This window comes from Ambystoma mexicanum, chromosome 5q, assembly GCF_040938575.1.
Source record: "Ambystoma mexicanum isolate Mex_15411 chromosome 5q, UKY_AmexF1_1, whole genome shotgun sequence".
Classification (NCBI taxonomy): Eukaryota; Metazoa; Chordata; class Amphibia; order Caudata; family Ambystomatidae; genus Ambystoma; species Ambystoma mexicanum.
The window spans coordinates 906,580,657-906,601,669 of NC_090933.1; the positions used below are offsets into that span (position 1 = coordinate 906,580,657).

The 21,013-nt window shown below is 46.3% G+C and overlaps 1 protein-coding gene across 2 annotated transcripts in view; it reads left to right on the forward strand.

Moving 5' to 3' along the window:
• Positions 1–13,166, forward strand: part of LOC138497762 (protein TsetseEP-like) — a 231,520-nt gene extending 218,354 nt beyond the window's left edge. For both annotated transcript variants that reach the window (XM_069621410.1, XM_069621411.1), the window contains exon 4: positions 11,248–13,166. The gene's annotated coding sequence lies outside the window, so the exon portion shown is untranslated. The remainder of the gene's footprint in view (positions 1–11,247) is intronic.
• The last annotated feature ends 7,847 nt before the right edge of the window (positions 13,167–21,013 follow it).

Sequence of the window (21,013 nt, forward strand, 5' to 3'; positions counted from 1 at the left end):
AAGTCATGTGTCTCACAGTTATAGGGGTCTCTATCTGTCAGAGTAGGTAGCAAGGAAGTAGGATTAAATACTGGCAATCTGGTTAGGGCGATATTGTATGAATACAACAAGAGCATTTCATACTTGATGGATTCGGACAAGCACATGTGCACTGTTTTCGTTTTGAAAACAGAGCAACTATCACATGCAGAACAGCGATGTTTAAAGGTGAACCTAATACAATATGCTCCCATAATACAACTGCTATGGCGCACACTGCTACTGACCTAAGGCATGGAGGCAGTCCTGTAGCTACTGAGTCTAGGGCTGCAATGTAATATGCTATAGGTCTTTGGTAATGTCTATGTGCTTGTGTACGGAAACTTGCTATGAATCTGTGGCCTAACAATGCTGTGTTCTTAATAATGCACTTGTTCCATACAGAGCTGTAGCGTATGTTTCAAGGCCTTGTGTCCTTTATGCAACAATGCTATCAATGATACCTGTTCGAAAAAGGTAGCAGGTGCCCCTCTCCAGAAAGAATATGGCAAGCTAACCTGTTATGCGGTTTTTCCCCACTTTGAGAGTTTGCAGTCATTGCTTTTTGCTTACTGTGCCTTTCACAGATGTGAAATACCTATTTGCATATCAGTCTTTGTCCCGCCCACATGGGCAGTCCAGCAACAAAATGCTATGGCAATTACCTTCAGAACAAGAATACCAACAGCAACCCCATACACGTGTTTCAGCCTTGTTTGGCCTCATCAGTGAGGTAGAGTTGTGTTTCACTGAGCACAGTGATCGGGGGAGTCCACATCTTGGTTCCCCCAGGTAACTCAGTGTGACCAACCCCAAGTTCCTTGCAAAACATTTTCAAAAAAGGTAGCAGGCACCCCTCTCCTGAAAGAACATGGCATGATAACCTGTTCTGTGTTTTTTTCCCACTTTGAGATTTTGCAGCACACGCTTTTTGCTCACTGTACCTTTCACAGATGGTAAATATCCATTTGCATATCAGTCTTTGTCCCGCCAACATGGGCAGTCCAGCACCGAAATGCTCTGGCAAAAGGGCATGTACGTATTGGGCCATCAGAATTGTCAGAGAAACCAACTTCACACACCAGTTTAGGGTAGTGGAAAACCAGAAACAGCTCTATTTGTCTTGCAAGACAAAGGATCAGATACATCTTCATGTTGTAAGAACTGACTGTCTTGAACAAGCTGTTTAACCCACCAGACCTCATGCCTTTATAGGTCAGTTGTCAGGTGACCAAAATAAAAGTTCGCAAGAACCTTCCAGAGGCCTTCCCGCAATTGATAGTTTTGCACACCTTTAAGACAGCAGTCTGCCGTCATCTCAGAGCTCCACCGGATGCATCGCATGATGAGTTCCGCTGCATGCCTCTGCCAGTGGGTTTTCACCAATCCCGCCTTCAGTGACAAATACATGTATTCCGTCAACTGCCTTTTTGCGCACAAAGGATTAAATCAGTTTCTTTGATCACATGTTCACAAGTGTCCTTTGCACGAAAATGTGACAGCAGTTTTTGTGTTTCAATCTGCATATGTCCAAAAGGCAACTCAAGGGAAGCAAGCATTGTCAAAGCCAAATGTAAAGTGATAGAAAACAAAAAAGTCTGCTGAAATAGAACATTCGTTAATTTGAGTGTGTGCAATACAATGGGCCTCATTAGGACCCTGGCGGAGAGGGTTTTACGCCAGCGTAGTGCATGGCGTACCTCTCCGCCATACTACGAGTTCCCGTAGCGCCATGGCGGCCTTTTCCGCCTGGTTTTACCAGGCGGAGAAAACCATGGCGCTACGGGACCTCGTTGTTAATTACGCCACCGTATTTTACGGTGGCGTAATTAACTCCTTCCCCACTCCCATTATACCCTATGGGGCAAAAATGGGAATGGGGAAGGGCAGAATGGGGATTGGGGATTTACCGCCCCGCCAAGGTCGGAATGGGGCGGTAAATCCGCCAACCCCCATGGCGCTATCGGCGGCTTTCCGCCATGCTTCGCGGTGCATTTAGCACCGCGAAATCCGCCTGGGTCCTAATGAGGCCCAATATGTTATGTTATATTATGTTAAGTTGTCTTATACAGCGCACCATTACCATTGGCATGTTCTCCAGGCACTCATGTGGTTCTGGAAGAAAGTGGGTTGAGTAGATCAGTGAGGGAAGAGGGAGTGGGATAGAGGTTGTGCTTTTCTGTTGGTGCTTATAGAACCAGGAGGAGCTGGTGTCTTTTGCGGGTGAGGTTTCTAGGTGTGATTGCATTGTGCACACTGGGACTATTGTGTCCGGACAGGCAACGTCCAGTGATTGGGAGTTTGTTAGCAGCAGCTAGTGCATGGTGGATGTGTGGATTGTGTGTGTATACATTATCAAGTTTCATCCGCTAAATGAAGGCAAGCAAATGTAATAGAAACAATATGCTCCTATACAATACTGCACACAATATTCCCTTTCATTATCTCATACAGTGTCATCGTCTAAATTGCATTTCCCTCGAATTTGCAGCTACAAAGAAGGTGCTGCTTCTGTGTCTCTCTTTTCAATCAAACATTTGAAAGTGTTCATGTTTAATTTACTGAAATTCCTCTCAACTATCAGAAACATTAACTGTTACCAAGAACCATCCTCAGGATGGCCACACATTTGGAAACAACAAATATTTCTTCGTATGGTGAATCTGTTGCACCAAAGAAATCCTTTTCACTATTCACAAGTCATGATTTATGAGTTTGCCATTGACACACTGTAGTGTACTAAACCATGAGTGAATAGCACACCGTGCAAACTGAATCACGTTTACGGACTCGCAGTTTTGTCCAATAAGGCACAGTGAGATTAAAGGGTTGCTTAAGATCACACACCTTAGTTAAGTAGTAAATCTGCGATTGATCTCAGTCGACCGTTTCGGTACTGGACCACATATCTAACCAACTTTAGTTAATGTTTGCCTTCCTAGGGATAAAATATTATTTTGCTTTTCAGAGATAACTTTCAAAGTACACTAATCACATAAAAGAACAACCTGACAAAATGTATATTGTTACAGAAACATGTTGAGCAAAAGGAGTAGGATTGCCAGCTGTGACACTGGCTTTGAAAGCATTTTTTAACGAGAATGGTTGGAATCGCCTCACATAAGAACACTAGTCATGAAATGCTTGATATTGGACATTTTCTCCATAATCACTTCACTGTTCAGGATTCATAGGTCGACACACGAGATGTATGTGTCTCATTTACTAGTTGGTACCACTGGGCTAAGCCATTCTATTGCTTCTACTGGCTTCATAGTTCATTCGTTTGTGAATTCCTTCAAAAGTCCTTTAAGTGCTTCTTTAGGTGCAAGACGCGTGGCTGCAGGTCCTGGTCTGGCTTTATGCTTGATAGGGGTGGTTCCTTTATGTAGTTGAATCGGGTGATTATACCCATTTACAGGCAGTCCCCTGGTGTCATTTATTGACTGACTCTTGCCACGTTCACTTACGGGCATGGCTTGTATTTGCCCACAGGGATGCAATGTTATCTTAGGCTTTACTTTGCGTAGTATCATCTGGGGAGGATAGCTCAGGGGCAAGGCGCTCGCGTTGAAAGCAAAACGTCACAGAACAACACAAGTTCGATCCCCGCGTCGGTGCTTAGAAACCTCTGGGTGTTAAGCGCATTATAATTAACCAATCATATCATACTCATCCCATATGGGTATCATTTTCAGCATAGCAGACTTTACCTTTTGCCGATAAGTCTATAAATGTCATGATGCTGGTGTTGCCCTCCAGCAGGTTTGCTTTCGCTCATCCAGAAGCTCCAGGGTCCACTTCATTTTACTGTAATCTCTCTCTTGCTAAGGCCTACCATTATTTTGTATTGCTGCACAGGAAATCAGATAGTACACACATAGATCAATGATTGTTATTGTGCTGTGAGGTTTCTTGACCCTTTCCCTGATACTAGATTGGATCGATAGGGCCTCCCCATCACTATCAGTGTTCGTTGACATCTCTTCAATGGCCGTGGGGACTCATTAGCAGCCAGGCCCTTCTTTTTGCCTATGGCACGCGGCATTGTGTGCTGTGCCTGTGTCATCATTAGCCTGGTATGGCTTGCTGCTGCACGTAAGGCGCATTCTCTCACTCGTGCATTTACTAACAGGATCTCTGTATTTTCTTGTCTTAGTTGCAAGCTCTCCTATGCTCACGATGGCGTCGCTAGACTATTTTCGCAGCAAGAGTTTCTCTCCTTTAATTGGGTCTACTCGAAAATGGCTTGCATCCCAAACGGACAAGGTGATGTGTAGCTGCCTTTTTTAACATGGCGCCCAAGATCTTTTCCAACTGTTTAATGACAGGATTGAGAGCAAAGAGTTCATCCAACCAAAAATGGCAACTTCCAACAACACCGCAAATTCAGTGACCTGACCTTCCCACACTTGAATTCATTATTCTGCATTTGTGGCGCAGAATTTCTGCACCTCAGAGCAGACTCTTATGCCCTTGCTACGGTTAGGGCTTCTTCTTGGATGGAGTCTGTTGCTTGTATTCCGTATAGTTTGCTCCGTGCTATCTTTGAAGGCCTCCACACAGTCATCAGGTGGCCTCACACAGTCGCTTGGGAGGATAGCTCAGAGGCAACGTGCTCGTTTTAGCCACGGAGCAACACAGGTTCTAATCCCCGGGTCCACGCTTAGAAACCTCTGGGTATTAAGCATGTTACAAATAACCTATCATGTCATGGAGTTAAGAAGGCTCTTGCATATTCTTTGGCCTTTGTGCCTACATTAGTTCCTTACATGACTACCTTCTTCACAGGCTCAAATTCGCCTCCATCCATTGTAGATGCTACACGGTCTTCAACTGGCACCCAGCTATGCTTTATTCTCTGGGATTTTGCAAGGGTGGAGGTTGGGTGACCCCTTGCATGGTTGCTGGTGCTCTTCTTGAACATTTTGTATGCTGGGCACGGGTTGAAGGATCCTGAGTCTTTGCCACTGTGCTACGCTGAATCTTCTCACGTGTGGGCATATATTGTGTTTGTTAGCTTCCCTTGATCTGTAGCATCAGTAGATATATATGGGGAGAGTGCACCACAAAGCCCTGACCTGAGTATGAATTTGCTCAATCTGCCCCCCCCCCCCGTGGGCACTCCTTCCTGCACATGCCTCCACCCTGGCGTCCTGTGTTTGTCTACTCTGTGTGCATTGTGCATGGATGAACAGCGTAACACACTGATGGGAACCAGACCTCCACACCAGGCCTGTCTCAGTGTAGAGTGGCCTCCGGCTACCACACCAGTTCCAGTACCCCTCAGTCTGAGTCAGGGCATGGCACCACCAGACCTCCACACCAGGCCTGTCTCAGTGTAGAGTGGCCTCCGGCTACCACACCAGTTCCAGTACCCCTCAGTCTGAGTCCAGGGCATGGCACCACCAGACCTCCACACCCGGCCTGTCTCAGGGTAGAGTGGCCTCCGGCTACCACACCAGTTCCAGTACCCCTCAGTCTGAGTCCAGGGTATGGCACCACCAGACCTCCACACCAGGCGTGTCTCAGTGTAGAGTGGCCTCCGGCTACCACACCAGTTCCAGTACCCCTCAGTCTGAGTCCAGGTCATGGCATGGCACCACCAGACCAGGCCTGTTTCAGTGTAGAGTGGCCTCCGGCTACCACACCAGTTCCAGTACCCCTCAGTCTGAGTCCAGGGCATGGCACCACCAGACCTCCACACCAGGCCTGTCTCAGTGTAGAGTGGCCTCCGGCTACCACACCAGTTCCAGTACCCCTCAGTCTGAGTCCAGGGCATGGCATGGCACCACCAGACCAGGCCCGTTTCAGTGTAGAGTGGCCTCCGGCTACCACACCAGTTCCAGTACCCCTCAGTCTGAGTCCAGGGCATGGCACCACCAGACCTCCACGCCAGGCCTGTCTCAGTGTAGAGTGGCGTCCAGCTACCACACCAGTTCCAGTACCCCTCAGTCTTCCTATGCCTGTTTTCTTCTGGTCTTTTGTTTGTATGGAGACGATGGGGGTCATTCCGAGTTTGGAGGCAGCCATGGTGCTATTAGCACCATGGCTGCCTCCAAACCCGGGTCCGGTCTCACTGAATGGGGACTTACCGGGTCATTCCGACCTCGGAGGACCCGGTAAGTCCCCATTCAGTAAACCATTCCTCATTCGAGCCCCCGTAGGGCTCAATGGGAATGGGGAAGGTGCTAATTACTGGCCCGCAATTAGTGGGCCCATTATTAGCGCCCTGGTCCATTAGCGGGACCCACTAAGGATGTCTGGTCTGACCAGACGTCCTTTGCAGTTCCCGCTAAGGGACCTCGGAATAGGGCGGTAAGGGTTTAACGGCACTGGCATCCTTATCGGTGCCCGTAAACCCTTACCGCCCAACTCGGAATGACCCCCGATGTGCCATGACACCGTTAGGCATGTTAACCATGGCACTCATGTTCCTGTTCAGGCACATGTGTAGGGACTGGCTGCACGTCAGTGCGTAATCACGCAAGTGGCGCAGCCTCGGAATGTAAGCCTGCGTGTTTGAAGCCATCCATTATTATAATAATTTTCTGTAACAAAGAGTTCCCCTGCCGAGAGCGCAGAGACACTCATTAACCGATGTGCGACGCTGGGCTGTGTTGAGGCATGTCCTGGAGGCATCTAATGACTGCTTGTGTCATAAGGACATGCTCAGTTTCGTGCTAGGCTAGTTTATCATCCACCGTGACGCAGCACTAGCAAGCAAAGCCTTCGGTTTGGTGATTCACACCTCAAACACTGTTGTTAAGCATTTTAAGAGACAGGACACCAGCACACATACAGACATAGATATTCTCTCTCTCTCTCTCTCTCTCTCTCTCTCTCTCAGACACACACACATACTCCATATTCAAGTTCATGCAAGTAAAGACATGCGTTTTTTTTCACAGACTCAGAAATACTCCGGCACTAAGTATGTATGCTGGTTTCTTGCACGGCGCTTAACACAATATTCAGGCCTCTTCAAAGTGCTCAGGGGAAAAGGAAAAAGAGAAGGGAGTAGAGGTGAGAGTGTGAAACAGTTGAAAACACCAGGGTCAGTCAGAGGTCCCTTAGGATGCGCAGCGAGAAAGACACCAGGACAGAGAGGTCCCAGGCAAGCAGATCTCTCCCTCTCCCTCTAGCAGTGTCAGCAGACAGGCCCTGCCTGTGAGTGTCTCCTTGGGTGATGGAGGTGATGGATTCCCCTAGCAGGGAGAACAGAGGCACATGATGTAAGAACGGGCGAGTGCTTGGGGCCCTGCCAGGCGTGCACCGCTCCGTTTCTCCTGGAGTGCAGGGATTCCGGGGGACAAAGCCAGCAGTTCAGAGATAGATCACGCTCCCTGTGGAACTAAGGGGCAGGTTATGACACTCCCCAATCGCAGAGCGGCCAAGCCTATGCTCCAGATCCCAAAGAAGACTGACCCTACGCTGACTGGGAGACCCCACCATAAATGTTCCATCTGAGGGCTGTACCTGAGTGCCTCGGCCATGGTTGGGAGGACACGTGCTGCAGACTTCTGCCCGTTTCTCTCCGGGATTAGGACTTGTGCTCTGGATAGCAAAATAACACAATGTGTGATGGGATAATGCCAGTGTGTGGCTCCAAAGTGACCGTAAATTAAAGAGTTGCACAACATTTATGCACTAATTTTCTTCATATAAAAGCCATTTTTTTGCATATGTCACTAAGTGCAGATGTATAACACTTTCATAAGCGCATGTAGTTGATTTATGGGGGTGTGCGGGCGGGGGGGGGGGCGGGGTGTGCGGGCGGGTATGCTGATGGGTGATGAAGTAAATGCACATATGGATGAATGAGCTGGAATGCAGGTGAAACTCAACCTGCACTTCTAGCTGAATAAGTGTACGCATAAGGATCTGGTTTGCTATTAAGAAACACAAATAATAACCAAGAGTAAACTAGTTAGCATAGCACTAAAAATAACACAATTTCAACGAACAGTAAAAAAAATTAAAAAATGCACACTGAGGGGCAGATGCTCTTCGAATTACCTGCTATTGGCAAACGAGATACAGAGGTGCAGACATTTCCTTCATGCATTCATTTTTGGATTTTTTATTGTTCGTTGCAATAGTATTATTTTTATTTTTTTTTACAGAAAACCGCATCCTTAAGCGTACACTTATTCATTATTGACACTTGTCGTTGGCAGACAAGGTCTGAGTTTCGAGGTAATAACTTTTGGCCAGGATTAGATGTTATGTAACACACTAAGGGAAGTGGGCCACAGATAAAAGCAGTGAAATCAAGGAGGACCGGAACACCCCACAGCCTAGATTCCCCTCCCCCAACAGTCATGCCCACAACTGGAGAGACTGTCGAAGAGTAGCCCGTCCAATCAACAGATAGCCTCATGGAAATACACCCCAGATGCACCTTATTCACTCAGAAAAGCACAGACAGGTAACACATTAAATCGAAGCATCAGTGTAACAATTGCTCACCCACATAACTACGGTCGCCTGGTCACGCACCACTTCCTCAAATGTATTCCAATACCAGCTGTGCTCCCATTTAGCAGCCAACCGCACAGCAGGCCAAAACACAACTGCCCTGACTAATCCGTGCAGAGTAATTAGGAATACTAGGTACACCAACCCTCTGGCCTCAAACCGTAGGGGAAGGCAGCCTCTGTGCTGGGAGAGGAGGCAGAGCTGGCCGACAGACCGCAGCCAAGAACGTTGGAAGGCACTATCGAGAGGCAATCAAAGATGCACTTCAGAGGCACAGCAAAACTAACCAAAGTACAAACCAGTTCCTCCTTTCCTGCTCCTCCAACATAACTAACTCCACTATACAAGATATAGGGACTAGTCACACTACACATAGACACACAAAGAAGTAATCTTATTCTCAGACTCAACCGCCTCTGAGACTCTGGAAATAACCTTACAGGAAACCCATGCATGTAATCCATAAATCCAGCGACACTACAGAAATGCACTTCAACACAACTCAATCAGGCACCTAACAGTCATCTGCAACTCTGGACTCCCTTATGGATATAACTAACCAGTGCGCACAACCACACCCTAACCTCATACATCCCACACACCCAACACAACACTACCACACATCCGAGGCACTGAGTCCTACCCTTATGGTTACAACAAGCAGGGCCATCTGGAACCAACTCCAACACGCAAGACACACCCCGCCCTCTTCTCTTGCACAGCCACGGGAGCTCCTGTAGACTGCCCTTGGGTGGTAGCGGTGTACGGTATAAATCAACTTAACATAACATGTGATCAGGATGGTAACGTACACTATGTCGATGACTATTTACAGGAAAATATTTGCATTCATAGGTTGTGTCGTTCACATAATTGCTTCTGTGCTTTGAAGATATGCACATTAAGCATCAGTTGAGAAAGATGTAAAGTATGTGTACATAGTGCTGATGGTTGGTTGTATACATAATACTGATCACTCTGTATTGATTATCATGCTCTCTGTCTCTGAAGCACAATATATGAAGTGTCGCAGAATAATGAATAATACGCTCTTTTAATCATAGAATTGTGTTACAATAATATTTGTCACTTTGTCATAATTGTATGCATATGCAGTAGTGTTTACTACTAGGGTGCAGCCATCCATTGGTGGGGTTCCCCCCCAGGGCTTTTTGCCCATTTGTGTCCAAGATCATCAGTGAGATGTACACAACCAAACGTGATTATAGCTTTTGGGTTATCTGTATCACTCCTTTGAATGATTTAATAATTTAAGGCATTCATTCACATTACTATTTTAACCGTGAGTACTGTATGATGCAACTTCAAGAGTCCACAAACCTGGGTTATTTAGCAGGAATATATTCTAAAACATCTCCTAATGAAGGAACCGTGTGTCTACTCTTGTCTAAACTTTGAAACAGAATTGACTTACTGTATAAGCGGCTAACAAATGCACAATAAATAAATAAAACTCCTTGTGGCAGAACATCATGTACTGGCAGATATTGATGCAATAGCTTATTCATTCTTATGATCCTGCAAAACAGAGCGATAGTTTAGGAGTCAATCCTTTGATGAGTCATGAAGAGATCAAGGTAGTTCCCATTCTAAAGACAAAATGACTTCAATGGAAGCCTGTCATTAACCCAAACTAGATGGGCAGCACAACAAAGAACATCCGTAAACGATGAACCATGGGTGCGCCGCTGTTGAGTCCCACGCTGAACTGCAAGTGGCTAACAATGGATGAATATATCTAAGACTACTTCATTTGTTCGCATTTTTCAGAACTGGATTGGGTACATTGCTACATTGTTGTAATAACTCTTTTGCTTTCCATAAGAAGGAAGTTTCCCTGACCCGGGCATGCATTGCTTTGTCTTCTACTCCTTCCACACTGCCAATCAACATCCTCCTCCTGCTAAATCCCCCTACTCTAACTGCAAATCCTTTACTCTCTTACCCCATCCTCTTAGCTTGCTATGGGTCAGGCACTTTTTTTCCCAGCAGACTAAAGTCTGGTTCCTCGGAGCTGGTGCACAACACATCACTTTCCTGGCATGAACCACTTCTAATGTGGTGTTGGTTACCAAGAAATATGCAGAGTGTAAGTGACTGGCAGAACATTGCAGAGAAAGAGAGGTGGAGAAAGATGGAAGGCACATAGTTTGGTATATATGTAGGTCGATAGACAGACCTCCTTATCATACAAGTCTTTACACTTAAATCGGAAAATCCCACTTTTAGACCATGTTGGAAGAAGACTTCTCAAGCCAACTCCACAGTCTAAAGGGGGTCTGCAATTCTGACCACAGCACATTTTAAGTGAATATTAAGGTTTACACACTTTACAGTCATTCCACAAATTAACTCACAAATCTACAGGAAAATACTTAGCCGAAAGATGATCAAACATACGAGTTTCATAGTGGAGTCAGAATGAGAAGAGATGCATAAGAGATACAAGCCAAAAATTATTGCTTCTGTCTCCTTGCAAACCAGAACCATGTACAAGCCCAGGTCAACAGTAGGAGTCTGATGTCATGCACGAAGAGTCTCCAAATTTACCATGGTTTTTAATACTGACTTTGTGACGCGATCTTCCATTTTTGAAACACTGTAATGGTATATATGCAGTGAATGATGATTTTGAGAGAAGCTGTGATCTATTGCAGTATTTACTTAAAAGGGGCGGGATCATACATTAATTTTTCTTCCTTTGTCTCTTTCACTTGTTTTCAACAGGAGCAGCAGACGACGAGTAATCAGTGCATTGCTACTCATTGCATCATGCCTCACCAGGCCTTATTCTACTGTGTTATCGAACATTGTCGTTGATGTAGCGTTTATGGGATCACACGGCCCGGCCACCAAGGGCTGTTTATCAGCATTACTAACAAGACATTGTCCATGAATGGAGCATCTTTCAAGTACTTTTTGAAACTCAAGTTGCCAAGACTTCAACCAATTGAGAAACAGTGTTGAATTTTCTGAACCGCCATAGCGTGCCGGTAACCTAAGCGACAAGAACATGGATGGTCTTCTTAGAAACAGCCTTGATCTTTCTTTAATAATTATTTAACTTGTACATATAGAGTTTATTAGTATCTGTCTTGGGGATATCATCCTTGCGCTGAAATATGATGCTTACAAAATAATTTGGCATGATCATCTGTGAAAAGTCAGTAAATGATGTGTAAATCTGGGTACAAGAAGCGAATGTTACCAAAGCAAAATCAATTAAATCTGGTATGGACGAGACCAAAACTGAGGGCACGCTGGCCCAGGGCAATGATGTCTACAAAGTGGCTGCCTTTCAGACACATAGCCCACTCAATGATTTCAATTTAGGAGGTGGTGGGAGGTGGTGGGGACAACAATGTGGGTAAAATGCATGCGCTAAGACAGAATGTTTTCTTCAAGATCACTGGATTGAGTCAGGATCAAAGAGGGGTACACAGCAAAGTGAGACCAGTGGACCCTACTTGGCTCGGAGCCTACAAGGGGTGCTTTGGAACAATATAATCAATTAAAACAACAAAAACTGTGAAGTAATATTTAAAATAGATTATAGTTTTGAAATCAGATGTAATATCTTGCAAATCTATCCCATATATTGATAGCACTCAAGCTAAATTTAAGGCACCCGTAAGAAGGATCCCTTGCCTTTAAACTGATAGTCAGCACACACTAGCATGGTCTTACAGCAGGCAACTAGGTTTAAGAAGGCATTTTAATGACCATCTTATATATGATAAACTTCAAACGAAATTATGTCATGGTGCAAATAACAGATGTTCCTGTTACTTAACACATCTGTACTTAACAATACCCAATTTTGCACCTTTACAAGGATATAGAACCTGAGATTGACCCAAAAGGTTGCATACTCATGGCATACAGGTTACACACAGATCTCTACTGATAGTGTGTTACGTGTACATTATCTTTACTAGTCTTTCATTTAATATGAGAGATTCCCACTTTATAGATCTGACATGGGATGTGCGGCGTAGTAGCCCAACCCTGGTCCACAAGGATTCACTCCAGATTCTCAGGATATCCATTCGGGATACATTTGTGTGTAGCAAAACTAGACGGAAATTTTCTAGATAACAAGTTCTTAGCCCAAAAGCTGGTTTGATTACTGCATTCAACAGCAAAGGTGGACAAACAATGCAGAGCAACAAAGTAAACTGAGGGATGACATGTTATGATGTCATGGTTAAATATACGTAACCACTCCTGGTGTTTTCTTGTGCAGGGCGGCGTTTGTGGTTACAAAAGCACGATCCTTGGCTCTATCTTCCCATTTACTTTATCATTTCCAGTGTCTTGTGGGGGACCCCTGCATGATTGGGGCGAGGCTCTCTCTGCAGCGTGAAGGACAACAATATCTCCGCAATTATTCTTTTATAATATTTTTAAAATGTATTAATTTATTTTAAGTACCAACGTGGAGGAATTTGTGAAAACCACTGTAATGAGATTCAGTTCCATGGAAAACTTTGTTAAAACATGTGTTCCTTTTTCTGTTGACTTTTTTTCTACGTATATTTTAAGGGTTTCGTATTAAAATGTCATGCAATAGAATTGCACCTCTAAAAAATGGCATCTGGGACATGGGCGTGTTCGCACTTATATATTAAAAAGAAATGGGCGAACGCCTTTGTTCCTTTTGTTCTTTGTGGCGGTCAAAGCGAAGCCCCCTACAACAATGTTTAGCTGCACAGAGGCCCTATGTCACAAGGACCATCTTTCCATCAACAGCGCTTAGATTATAACGGAAAAAGTGAAGTCACAAGCCTAAGTATGCAAAGGACTGATGCCTGAAGAGCCCGAATAAATAAACATGGGGCCAGCTGGCAACTATGACAATGCAGAATAAAATCCTAAATTCATTTCACGAGGCAGAACGTAAACACAACACGCAGAAGTGATACGCAACTAAGAACGTTCAAAACTGTGATAAGAATGTTCATGAAAACGTTTAACTCATATTTTGCAAAGGACATCTGGACCCTCAAAGTTGGGTATCGCACTTTAGGAAAATGGACACAAATATATGAAGATTATTGAATAAAGCAATAGGTTTAGTTGCTCTGCGAATTGTAACAAAGTCCCCTGCATGCGTCTTGGAGATCCATGGCGAGGAGGCCACGGGGCCCAGGGACCGCCACCTGCCAAGTGATCCTGGATCCGGTGTAGGTGCGTGGGGGATCATTTTACCTACCCCACTATGCCCCAGCCTTCAGTGGGGACTCATCAGAGAGAGAGAGAGAGAGAACATTGCCCTGTCCTTTTAAGAGATGCTCCAAATGTATGTAGAACATTGAAAACACAACCACCTTTGTGGTGCAACCGTTCCCAACCTTTTCAAAGGTCACTCTGTTATACTCTGGGAACACAGTGTCTTTGGTTACAGTACGCTCCCCGTGTCCAAATATGTAGGTCTGGTAAATGAGCACTGGGAAACCTTCCTTCTCTTATTTTTCTTGTGTGGTTGAGCACGGCCTCACTTGAGCTCACCACACAGAGATGTGTGATAGCTACCAAACACACCCCTGGTGGTAGGACCAATCTGCTATATAAACCAATGACATTTTGACAATGGTGTGGGTGTTTGGAGACTGGGAAGGAGCTTTGGAGAGAGTTGAAGGCGAAGGTAGAAGGAAATTTAGGAGGAGCAGGAGGAAGGAGGCTGCAGAGAGGTGGCCAGAGAGAGGAGAAGGAGGTTAGAGTGCAGTAAGGATGTGATGGTGAGAAGAAACATTAGAAGGTGTGAGATGACAGGAGGGAGACCTTGAGGAGCAGAGGGCAGGGGAATAAGTGTAGAGGAGGGGGGAGAGGACATCAAGATGTGGAGGAGGGTGTTTCGAAGGAAGTTGAATCAGACATAAAGGGAGAGGCATAGGAGTATGTTCTGGAAGTTGATGGGGATGTTGGAGGAGAGATTGAGGTATGTGCTCAAAATTAACTTGAGTAAAGATTTCAGAATTAAGGGAGGAGGAACATTGGAGAGAAGATTAGTGGCAACATCAGTGGAGAGGAGGAGGAAGGTGCTAACAAAAATAAGCTGGAGGAAGAGTTGAGGAGAAGATGATGAGAGAGGAGGACGGAGGGAAACACCGGGATGATAGTGGGGAGCAGACAGTCCCTAAGGCTGAGGGGTGCAAGTTGAAGAGGACTAGTGGCAGACACATGCAGAAAAGCATCAGGTGGGCAGAGGTCAGAGAAAAAAGAGATAGCAAAAGGTGCAGGTAAGTTCCCCTTAGCCAGAAGACCATTGCGACCTGTCAAGGAGGTAGATGAGGAGAGGGTTGTGAGGACTAGAGCTGGGACCCTAAGCTAGCGAGGTGGAGAGGGCACCCCACCAAACCCATAGAGAAGATCAGGTGGCCAGCCTCTTTGTGGAAGCTCTGTAGTTTATATTGCTATCCTTCAGCCCTAACTTGTGCCGTGATCCACGACTAATGTGCAGGTGCATGTGGGACACCCAGACACAGACAAGAAGTCCCCAGGAGTTAAGGACAAGAAGTGGATGACCGGATTCTATGGAAAAAAGGGCCAAGAAAGAAGTGTACAGATGATCAATCCTTCCAAATCTGACTCAATGAAATGTCGCAACAGATGTTGGGAATGCATCTTCAGAGTGAGGGTTATAAAACACAGAGGCTAGTTGTTTAGACTTAAAGAGACACCATACTGGTGTTTAAAACAACGTTACTCCATGTCTGCCTTGTGCGGATGCTGCTTGGTTTTGTGCCAGTTGGTGTCGGAAGTGTGGTTCCCTAGCCCAGACTCCAACAGGCCCAATCCCTTCAGATTGGCCCACTGGATACATAACCATAGATTTCAATTTGGTGGATAAGGGGGAGAACACCTTGTAAAATATCCTCGAGCACTAAAAGGCAATCCCCAACCTGTGGGTATGCCTGCCTAACAGTCAACCCGGGCTATGCATTCGTTGAGGTTGATCCAAGCTTCAGAGCTCGCAGCACTGGCTCCGAGAGGATCTATGTGATTTTAACTTATTAAAAAATAGAGAATGAAATTTTTACAAAACAAAAACAACATTTCGAGAAAAAGATTTTTTAGGGGGGTGGGGTTTCGGCAAACCTTCCATTTCCCCATGCTTAAAATCCTCACCCGAACTCCCTCCCCACCAGATTTAAACCCTTACCCCACCACCACATATATATTTAAAAACAATTCAGTATTTTTTCATTGTTTTTTGTTCCGTTAGAATTTCATTCTTTATTTCCTACTCGCTAAAATCTCTAGATACCACTCTGAGAGTAACATCTTGCAGCCATCAGACATTTTGCCGAGATTTAAAAGGAAGGTGGCAACCCGATTCCCTGCAGCATCCTCGTAGACCAGTGGCATCTCGAATGCAACAGAAGCCATCAGTATAGGACCTACAGCCAGAGCATTCAGAGACGGCCGCCTAACATCTAGCCCCACTGAGAGAAACTGCCGTCAACACCTGCACCTTTGATCTATGAGCAGTCAAGACCAAACCACAGGTCTACTCACAGTCCTTGCCCGAGCTGGCAAAGCCTCAACTACCAGAACCATTCCCGTGGAAAACAGACCTTGGACAAAGTAAAGGACCAATTTATTATTGAGCAGTTTGCTCCAAGTCTTCAGCGTCCCGTCTACCAAATCCTTCGGTCATCTCTGGAGGCAGCATTCCAAACTGCTATCAGCCATCAACGCATCCAACAGTGGAGGTCAAAAGGATCCTGGACAGCAGCCCAGAGACCATGGCCACCCCTACATCCGGTGTTGGCCACACAGCTCGCCAGGCCTACGCAGGAGCTTTCCAGTAGGCCCAACATTCATTTTAGTCCATTGGACCAACTTCTCAGCCCATTCAAACCCAAGAATCTAACACCTTTGCCCCCAGATCATCCCCCCTGTTGAGTGCCACGCATGCAGGAAATTAGAACGCATTGCTAAGAGTTTTCCCCAATATTTGCAAAACATAATCATCACGTCATTTTTCGAGTGTACATAAACTGTCAACCCACACACATTCCCAAATACACCCCCCGACCCAACAAACTCAACTATGTGTTGACCATGAGAACTCCAAGGAGTGTGGTTAGTCCCATGCCATCCCTCCTTCCCAACCATATCCCTCTACACATTAAGAGGGCGCTGCCTCATTCTCATCCAAAGGATACAACAACCCATTCAGCAGTGTCGCCCATTCTGTCCTATTCGTCGATGTCACATCAACATTCATACTTTCAATACTAATCAGTGCTGCAAGCTCTGCTGTTGCCCATTTAGCCAGGTCCTTCACGCAGTCTGTTAATGTAGAGCCCTTAGAGCTATATCATGTCATAGCTATCCGCCGTTTTGCTAACACCAGGGCCAGGTCAGCCATTTTGTTAAGTTGCTTAATCGATTTCTTTCTAGGGAACTTCCCCAGGAGACAAATTAAAGGGGAGTCCTGCATACAGGAGGCCCCTACACCCCTGAGTTTGTCTATCACCCCAGTCCAGAATGCATGAAGTTCCGGGCACAGCCAAATCATGTGTAGAAATGTTGCCTCACCAACTCCACATCGGGGGCATTGATCCTACCTCACCGGATTCATTCTCTAGATGTGGTTTGGTATCAGATAGGCCCTATGGACAACATTATATTGCAGAAGTCTTAAACGAGCGTTCCAAGACACCCCCTTCATGTTTGTGCAAACATTGCCCCCATTGCTCCTCCTCGAACACTATCCCCAAGTCCCTTTTGCATTCAGTTTTTAGTCTGAGCTCCTTCCCATCTCTAACCTTGTGTTACAGCAGTATAGCATACACCATGGATATCAGTCTTCCCCCAACCACATCTCGTACATTCCCTCCAGCAAGGGACATGCCAGGGGTTGCTTCGGCAACGTCCCCACCCCTTTCTAGCCCTGCTCCTGATACCAATGTAAAATAAGAACTGTTCCTTCATTAGCCCCACTGTATCACATAAATCTGCATAGGGCCTTAAGCGCCCACCTTCAAACATGTCTCCCCAGACTGATAACCCCATCGTACCACACACGTTCAATCTCACCCTACCAGTAGCCCACACAGGTCCTGTGTCCATGCATAATGGAATATGTGGGGAGTGAGGTCTCAGACAACCCATCCAATGTTTCGCCCCTTTCCATACCCTTCTATACAGTTGTACCAAATATGGTCCCATTTCATCTCTCTCAGAGATCCACAATATCTCTTTAACATTATAGGGTTTTACTGATCCAACCAACAACTTCCATTCCGAGTTTCCTGGTCTGATAACGACTGCACCAAGAATTGTAATTGTGCCTCCAGGAACAACTCTGACTTTCTGGCTTCCCCAAACGCTGCACACCCAGCCAGTTCGGTGGTTGGTTCCAGAGTGTGTTCCATTTTAGCGCTGGTTGCATTTTTACACCTGCAATCTGCCTTTCCGTTTTTCTATATCATGTCTATCATGGCTGCATTCCCCAGTCCTACATGCTGCACATTTCATTCCTCTAGTCCTTGCTCATCTAGCCAAAATATAAAGAACCTTACCTATCTTCCCTGTTTCACCTATTCGAAGGGATTGTGTCCTCCGACGTATTCCTTATCTTAGATATCCCTTTCCAGCTTTGCTGGCCTCGGACATTTTTTCTCTCTCTAAAGGGCGTTGCGTGTCGATGTCCGCCGAGTCGATGTCCCTCGACAGCCGCCGTATCGACGTCGACGTCATCCTGCCTATAAAGGCTGCGCGCAGCGTCCGTTGCTCAGTTCCGTTTTTCCGCGCTTACTCAGTGCCTCGGAATATCGTTGCTCAGTTTCGTAGAGAATTATTCCTATTTCCTCAAGATATTCGATCCATACTCGATGGCTTCCTCGTCTGAACCGACGACCTCTCGGTCCGGCTTTAAAAAATGCCGCGACTGTGGAAAAAAGATGTCGCTGACTGACTCTCACAGAGTCTGTCTGAGGTGTTTGGGAGCTGTACACCATTGTTCGGAGTGCGAGGACTGTATGTCCATGACAGCTAAGGCCCTGAAGGAGCGTAGGGGGAAGCTGGAAAAAGGTAAGACTTCTAAAGCTTCTTCTTCCTCGACGAAGTCGAGACATTCGTCTCCTCGTCACCATTCGCGCTCCAGGTCTCGAAGCGGGTCCCATCACTCCTCGAGATCGAAGCACTCGAAAAGGAGTCGCCGAAGATCCCCTTCTTCGTCCTCCTCTTCCTCTGTTTCACATAAGAGAATCCCTTGCCCCACGAAACATAGTTCCCCGGTTGAATGGGAGGAATTCCGAAAAAATATGATGAGCGTCTTCGAGAAAGCAGCCTCGACCCCCTCGAAGACTGCCGAGACCGATGCTCTGGTCGAAAGACCCGAAGGTCCAAAACGCTGCGAGTCGCAGTACCCGGTGAAGGAAGCTTCTCGAGCGCGTCACGAACCCTCGAGTAAAGCAAAGACCTCGAATCCTTCTTCGAAGGTTCCGTCGACGCCAAGGAAAGTCACGGTTGCGGTGCACCCAGTGGCTTTTCCCAGGTCTTCGATGACAATGCCGTCGAGATTGTCGACATCCTCAAGCAGAATTCCAATTCTATCGGGGACCTCGAGGCCTCCGCCTTTGTTTTCAACGCCACGTTCGAAGCCTTCGACGTTGGCGTCGATGACATCGTCGTTTTTGAGGCCGATTACAACAAGTTTGGCACCCTCTGCCTTGGAGATGGGTTTCACACCCTTTGTGAGTTCAGACCAATTGAGAACAATGTCCTCAATTATGGAAGAGGGAGAACTATCTGACCAAGAAGAGACATTTGAGTTGCAGGGATCTGCAACCCCAGTTCAAGAGGAGTTATCCTCAGAGGAACGCAGATTGAAGGAACTCCATGATTCCTTACATGAGGCAAGTGGTTTAGACACTTCCCCAGAGGTGGAGTTCGCTAGGCCAGACCCGGGGATGCATGCTGAAACCCCTTATAGAGCCTTAATGGCCAGGATCACAGAATGTATGGGGTGGTCAACACCTTCACAGGTTTTCCAACAAGATGACCTCACAGATATTCTTGACAAAGGTCCACAGGAGGATCCTGTAGTACCTTTTCATAAAGCTCTTCAAAGGAAGATCATGACGAACTGGGAAACCCCAGATGTCGTCCCGGCAGTAAATAAAAAACTGTCTACTAAATACAGGGTATCTTCTGCAGACCCAGATTTTTTGTCCAAACACCTATCCCCAGAAAGTCTGGTGGTACAGGCAGCATCTTCTACTGACATCAAGACTGCTTACCCTACCGTCCCACAGGACAGGGACGATAAAAAATATGATGCTATGGCTAAGAAAGTCTTTTCGGCATGTAGCATGGCGTTAAAATCTATTAATGCTACTTGCACCCTTGCTAGATTTAGCCATACACTTTGGGAGTGTGCTTCTGCAGCGGCTGACTGCATCCCGGAGGGAGAAGAAAGGGAGGCGTTCCTAAATATCATAAAGGACGGTAAAGACGCTATGTGCGAATCCCTCCAGACGGGCATTGATTCGGCTGACAGTATCAGCAGAGCAATGGCGGCAAGTACAACAACCAGGAGATTTGCTTGGTTGAGAAAGTCTGGTTTTGCCCCAGATGTGCAAGCCAGGCTCTTGAACATGCCATTTGATGGCTCTTCTTTGTTTGGGAAAAAGGCGGATGACAGTTTAGAAAAACTGCAAACATCAAAGGCAGCAGCAAAATCCCTAGGCGCTGCAATCCGTCAGACACCTTTTCGTCCCACAGGAACCTCTGCGAGAGGCAAGTCCTTTCGCTTCTACTCTGCATTCGGAAGAGGTAGAGGGCGACCGGCTCAAAGGGGACAAAGAAGAACTACTCGAGGTGGACGGGTAGATATTCAAAAGCCGCAGCAACAGCAGGTGCCTCTTTGCCATCGGCATCTGCATCAGCCGCCCCAAAACCACTCTGAGGACTTCCCTCACAAGACACCTGTAGGAGGCAGGTTAACTCAACATCTGGCGGAATGGCAGGCTATCACGTCAGATGCTTGGGCATTGGAGACGGTTGCACAAGGTTACTGCCTGCCTCTCCTACGCATACCTCAGAGTCATCCACTGGGGATCAGCTATCAAAAACTCCAGATCCGCTCCTCTTGCAGGAAATTTTAGACCTGCTAGAGAAAGGTGCCATAGAACCGGTACCTGTAGCGGAGAGGAACAAGGGCTGGTACTCCCCTTATTTTCTCATTCCAAAGAAAGACGGAGGACTGAGACCCATCTTGGACTTGCGAGAATTGAACAAATTCCTCAGGAAAGACAAATTCAAGATGGTAACTCTTTCTCAGATCCTTCAGGCCCTTCACTTCCAGGATTGGTTGGTATCTCTGGACCTTCAGGACGCTTATTTCCATGTGCCAATCCATCTCAAACACAGGAAATACCTGAGGTTCGCAATTGGCAACTCTCATTTTCAATTTCGAGTGCTGCCATTTGGGCTGACCTCCGCCCGAGGGTCTTCACCAAGTTAATGTCTTGCA